The sequence below is a fragment of the Lagenorhynchus albirostris genome, chromosome 11 (genome assembly GCF_949774975.1).
Source record: "Lagenorhynchus albirostris chromosome 11, mLagAlb1.1, whole genome shotgun sequence".
In the NCBI taxonomy this organism is placed as follows: Eukaryota; Metazoa; Chordata; class Mammalia; order Artiodactyla; family Delphinidae; genus Lagenorhynchus; species Lagenorhynchus albirostris.
In genome coordinates, this window is record NC_083105.1 from 64,212,229 (window position 1) to 64,218,777 (window position 6,549).

Consider the following 6,549-nt stretch of genomic DNA (forward strand, 5'->3'; position numbering starts at 1 on the left):
CCACTTTTACATGTTCCAAGTTCACGTCCACCATCCCTATTTTCCACATGCCACCACTCATGCAGGCCTGCAGCTTGAAAACTGCAAGCACAAGACTCAAGCCGGGTATTTCTGGGTCCAGAGTACTGCCTCTGGAGAAACAAAAGGCAGTCAGACCACAGACAGCCTGAGGCTGTCTGGCCACTGGGCCACTCGACCAGGCTGGAAGTGACCCGGTCAGATGCTGAAGGAAGACTTCTGTCGCCTCTGTGAGGCGAGACAATGTGGGTCGGAGAGTCAGAGGCGTCCGGTAATCAACCCCTATCCTCTGGGCACCTCTTTGGGCTCTGCCAACCCCATCTCCGAGGCTGGAAATCGGGCCCCAGAGCCTCAGGTGGGCTCCGCCGGTGCTCTGGTGCCCTCTAGTGGCCATTCGCTAGAACGCCAACTCTCAGGTCTTCTGCCACCCTCTCCAGCACATCTCCCTCTCCCTTTCCTGCCACATCCCAGACCAGAAGAGCTCCTGCCAAGATGTGTTGCTCCCTAGAGGTGCTGATGGGTTGGACCAGGCTCCTGAGGCCATGCCCTGGGGTGATCCCAGGCTGCTGGGCACTTTTCTTTTGTCCACATCTCTAGCCAGCTGCCTGCCACTGGCCGAATGAGGAATTTGCCATGAGGTGGGCCCACGTCTGGGATGCTCCTGAGGAGGCCCACCCATGGGAGGAGGGTCCTGTCTGTCCCGACCTCCGATGGGCCCCAGGCTCCAGGCGGGAAGCTCTCAGCCAGTGTCTGAACACAGGATGCTGCGTCCTCATTCTTTGTAAACGCTTGGAGTTACCTCAATACCATTTTTAAAATGGATCTCCCAGTTGGCATATTTATGAGATAAAGAATTTCCCTCATTAAAAGTTAGGAACAACATATTATTAGAATGATCAGGAAGACACAGGATGCTCCCAAATGATCTATTATTTGGAGGATTTAAAAATTCTAACGAGAAGACATTCACTCTTCACCCTCTTGGGCATCAGCACAAGGCAAGAATCGGCTGCACTCTTTATCCCTCTGATTTCTCCAGAACCTTCCCTTCGAGGAGAAATCTCTGGACTCTGCGGGGACTGTGAGTGGTGACAGTCAGCTAACTCTGAAACTGAAAAGCTGGAGGAAACGAGACAGGTGAAGGAGATGAGAAGTGGTGACAGGGAACAGCAGGGACGTCACGTTCGATCTAAGGCTGAGAGTCTGGGTTAATCTCCAGCGAAGGTAAGGGCCACCAGGAGCTGGCCCCACTGGCCTTGTCACATGGGGTGGGGATGGAGGACAGCCAAACCGCCATGGCCACTTTCAGAGAAATAAAGAAGAGTGGAAGGGCACCCCTGGGAGCCAGTTTGAAAACGGTCACTGTTGTGAAATAATAAGATGCACTTTTCAGAAAAGTGAAGACTATTCTCTTGGTTCTCAAAGACTTGCAAATACTGTGTGTTCTTCCGGAGGCATGCGGAAGCCCCCAGCCTTTGAGGGCAGAAATGGGAAGTAATCTGGGTTCAAAACAATCCAGCACTCACTCCTTGAGGGTGTTGAGGATGACCAGTGTCCACCCCTCAGGTGCTGTGGGGCCTGAAATCCCCTTATCACCTGGGATGGGAGGGGCCACGCAGGTACCCCACTGGGCAGCAGGGGGCTTGGCTGGTGGGCTACAGACCATTATCAGATACATGATTTGCAAACATCTTGTGCCATTTTAGATGGTGGGTTATCCTTTTCTTTTCTCCAAGAGATCCTAAACCTCTGTAGGGCACTTCGTTGCACTTAGAGGGAGAGGAGGAACGAAATCAGGCTGGCAGGTGCCCAAGGCCAGTGAAGCCCCTAGGGCTGGCGAGGGAGGCAGGAGGAAGGGCTGAGAGTTGGCATTAGAGCAGATGGCCACTAGAGGGCGCCAGAGCACCAGTGGAGTCCACCTGCGGCTCTCAGGCTGGATCTGCAGGCTCGGAGGTGAGAGGAACAGGTGGAGAAGGCTTTCTGCTTTCCATAGCTTGAAGGTATTCGCAGCGCAGCGCTTAGAATGAAGGCATAGGATGCCACAATCCACAGGAAGGGGGCCAGTGTCAGGAAACCTGAGATGCTCGCTCCAGCTCCCCACATCACCATAGAATAGCCCTACAACTGGAGCAAACTCACAGAAGTAGTGGTCCATCTCCCTGCTGCCAGGGCAGAGAGGCAGAGGGGCTGCCAGGGCCAGAGTGAAGGCAGAGAAGGAGAAGCCACTGAACTAGGCTCCAGGCAGCCATACAACCAGCTGCTCATCAGGGCAGGGTAGCAAAGGACGTGGCAGATGGCCAAGTAGCATCATGGGACGTGGCAGCAGTAGCAGGCACTCAACTGCAGTCAGTGAGACAAAAGAGTAGAACTGGACCAGACGGTGACCAGCGAGATGGTTTCCCGCCCATCCAGGAAGCTCTGCAACAGCTGAGGCACGATGTTTGAGGTATAGCCAATCTCCAGCAGGGAGAAGCGGCAGAGGAAAAAGTACATGGGTGTGTGAAGAGTCCGACTGGAGGCCACAGCCAGCACGATGAGGTTGCTGTCCCCGACTGTCACCACATAGACGGCCAGGAAGAGGGTGAACGGGAGAAAGCCCAGGTGTTGCAGCTCCTCAAAGCCCTCTAGGATTAGCCAGGCGGTCTGGTTCTTGCTGTCACTCCTGGGCTGCTTTCTCATCTAGATTTGTCCTCAAGAGAACAGAGGAAGGTAATATTAACCAAGACTATTATGACCACATGCCATGTTTGGCTTATTAATTTATTCATCAAGCAAGCACTGGGTACAGGCTTTATTGTCTCCTGTTTATAGAAGAGAAACTGAGACACAGTGAGTTTAAGTCGATTATTCAAGGTCATTATGGTGGAGTCATGATTTGAACTCAAGTTTGCTTGACTCCAAAGCTGCTAACTACTATCCTACAGTGCTTTTTGAAATGCTTTCTGAGTGATAGAAATGTCCATATCAGAGAGCAGTATGGGGCTCTTCCAACCAGCTATTTACCTGACAATCTTCGCTGAACAGCAACAGGAGAACCATCCCTGGTAAACTCTTCTGGAAGGGTAGGAAGAGGGCCCAGGACTTCTTGGGAGGCGGTCCTGCTCTAGGTCATGCACATTCCCAAAGCAGTCACTCATCTCAGACTATTTTCCCTTTCCAAGAAAATGAGATGGAAATCCTGACAAAAAATGTACGTCATCTACTCCGTGAGAGATGCCATATAGAAAGATCTGAATTAACCTAGATCCCACTCTCCTGGGAAGCCATTCTTTTTCCTTGGACAAGTGCCCTGGTGACTGTTGGTAAAGCCATTTTCAAACTTTGCCCAGTCTCTAATCAGTTTGCCGGAAGCTGGGGATACTTTCCTTTTCTTGATTCTCCTGCCTCATGTTCCCTATACAGGCCAAAATGTTCAGCTTATCTCACCTAACTGTAGATTCTTTAGAAATTTCTACCGTGGTTTGTTTTCTCTCAGTTATTGCAGGAAGATAATACCAACACACAGGAAGATCTTGGTAAGTACTTGTGGAATATATGAAAAAAATAAATAAATGAATTATAATAAATTTCCAATAGCAAATTGCCATGGAAACTTTCAGCATCTGAAATTAATGCTTGGGCTAGAGAAAGAGACATTTAAATGATTACCAAGAGAGAAGGAATCTTTGGTCCCTCCCCTAACTGAGGGAATATTGGAATATTGCTACTCAGAGCTTGAGATGGAACCATGATTAAGATTGTAGGTGGAAGTCAAAGAGATGTGTGTGTGTGTGTGTGTGTGTGTGTGTGTATGTGTTAAGCTGAAGAAACCAGAAAGCCCAACACAACATAGAGTTTTCTCATTTATTTTTATTTTTATTTATTTATTTTTTTTTGCGGTACGCGGGCCTCTCACTGTTGTGGCCCCTCCCATTGTGGAGCGCAGGCTCAGTGGCCATGGCTCACGGGCCCAGCCACTTCGCGGCATGTGGGATCTTCCCGGACCGGGGCATGAACCCGCGTCCCCTGCATCGGCAGGCGGACTCTCAATCACTGTGCCACCAGGAAAGCCCCCAGTTTTCTCATTTTTAAAGTTAAGAAAGATGACTTTCCACATTGGCAGATGGCAGCAAGAACACAGGGTTTTTGTGTTCTTTTCCTGGTCCTACCTGTTCTTCTGGACTTGAGCTTACACCATGCAGACACACATTGGTCACATGGGCGGTACAGACATAGAGCAAATAGAGTACTTTCATATGTTTTTGAACATATTTTGTCTTCTATGTGCTAGTGACTTCTTAAAGAACTAGGGAGAGACTTGAAATGAGAGTGGAATAGGTCTCCAGATTTAGCAGAGAGATGGAGCAAGGGAAGAAGCTAGTAAAACTAACCAAACCAACAAACCAGTCAACTGAACCAAAACGTTTCAAATCTGGACCCTGAATCGATGCTTATGATCAAAAAGTTACTATTGTTCTTGCTAACCAGTGAATTTGACCTTGGTCCCTGTTAAAATTCTTAAATAGGTGTTTTACAGAACATTTGGAATTCTCATAAGGAGATATCATTAGGAACTATATAATGCGAATTACAGTGTGAAACTTCACATAATGTCTTTTTTTTTTTTTTTTTTTTTTTTTTTTTTTTTTTTTGCGTTACGCGGGCCTCTCACTGTTGTGGCCTCTCCCATTGCGGAGCACAGGCTCCGGACGCGCAGGCTCAGCGGCCATGGCTCACGGGCCCAGCCACTCCGCGGCATGTGGGATCTTCCTGGACCGGGGCACGACCCCATGTCCCCTGCATCGGCAGGCGGACTCTCAACCACTGCGCCACCAGGGAAGCCCTCACATAATGTCTTTTATTGATAGTATTAATAATTTAGTAGATCAAAAAATAATTTAGTAGATCAGGAGAAAGGGGTGGGAAAAGGGCATATTGATTTCAGTAAAGCTTAACAGAAAACATGATGACTGTGAGCTTAAAGAGAATACTCTTAGTTTGTTTACTATATAGCAAAAGTATTCATTAATGACCCTCTGAAAGTCTGAGAAAGATGTCTAGTGAAAAGGAGAAAGTTTTGTAGATCTTGTTTCATTCGCCTATCTAGACATAGCAAATATGCATGGCTCATGAAACTTCAGATGATACGAATCAAAGAGGGGTAACCAATATTATAGGTGATAGAATTATAATTCAAAATAATCGTGTCTTTTGGAATGCTAAAGACAAGATGAAATTTAACAAGGGCACATATAAACTCTGCAGATAAGCTTTAACAATCAGTTGAAAAATTACAGGAAAGATAAGACCTGACTTGGTAGCCACTTCTGTGAGAATGATTTGAGATTTTTTTTTTGACCATCATGAATTAGGACTTAGTAGGTATAAAGTAGGAGGAGCATATGAAGAGTGTGGAGAGGTTTAACCTGGGAAAGACTAAACTAATGGAAGACGATGATAGCTGTTTTCAATATTGGAGGGATTCTTATGAAGAAGAGGGATTATAATTATCCCATAGAAGCTCAGAGGGCAGAACAAGGACCATGGGGGTGGTGGTGGTAGAAACCCCATACCCACCTACCTGTGCTGGTTTCACAGAGGGGATTCTTATGGGGCTAACCATTGTTATTTACAGCATGATTTGGGGGGTACGAAAATAAGGTAAGGCTCACTTTAAGAGAGGGTAAGAGTGGGGACAATGAAGTTTCTTCCTAGAGCCTCTAGAAGTTTGTTGGCAAATATGGGCCCCATTCATTGGAAGTACTTGGAACAAACACAAGACATTAAGAAAAATGTGGCATGCTTCCGAATTTGTTTAGGTTGTGTCAGAGGTGGTCCTCTCTGGAGGCAGAGGGTAGTCTGGGCCCAGATAAATTCTAGATACTCAGGTTCAGTAGAGAGGGGATGTGACCTGCTTTGGGCTTGGAGTCAATGCCTTCTCCCCTGGTTGTCTTACCCCTGGACTAAATTCTTCTTCCAGCTTACAGATCTGTGGACTTTCTGCTTCTCTCCTGTGAAGGCTCCATGTTATTGGCTTCTCCCCGCTCCAAGGTACTCATGGAAGCTGTTGACCCTATTCTATATATGCTGCTATGGACACTACTGCCTTTTCTAGAGCGAGGCAGCTTCCTTCCCTTCTGGGGGGTTGAAGAAAAGCCTCCCTAAGGAGGAGATGTATCTTGGAGTCAACGAGATCAGCTGCATCTATGTTTTTGTTCCAGGGAAATGTTTTGGTTCATTCATCAGGGACCACATCCATATGTTTCACTCAAATCTAATGACCTCTTCCTTATGAGATAGGGAAAAACTGGAAAGACATAAGAATATCCACGATTAAAACCTATATTTAATACTTTATAATTCATAAAGCAAATATTAACTTATTTAATAAATATCTGATACTCAGAATGAACCCCAATGTGAAATGCATGTATGCTATCATTTGTTCTTGCATCATTGGGACAGATTATCTAGAGTATGACCTCTAAGGGCTAGATTAGCAGTCTTCCTACTCTGGCATGGGTCAAGACCTGGGCCCTGCTTTAATCTCTA

General features: G+C 46.9%; 1 pseudogene; it reads right to left on the reverse strand.

The window, feature by feature from the left end:
* Nucleotides 1-1,905: 1,905 nt before the first annotated feature.
* Nucleotides 1,906-2,697, reverse strand: LOC132529970 (olfactory receptor 11A1-like; annotated as a pseudogene).
* Between the last annotated feature and the right edge of the window lie 3,852 nt (nucleotides 2,698-6,549).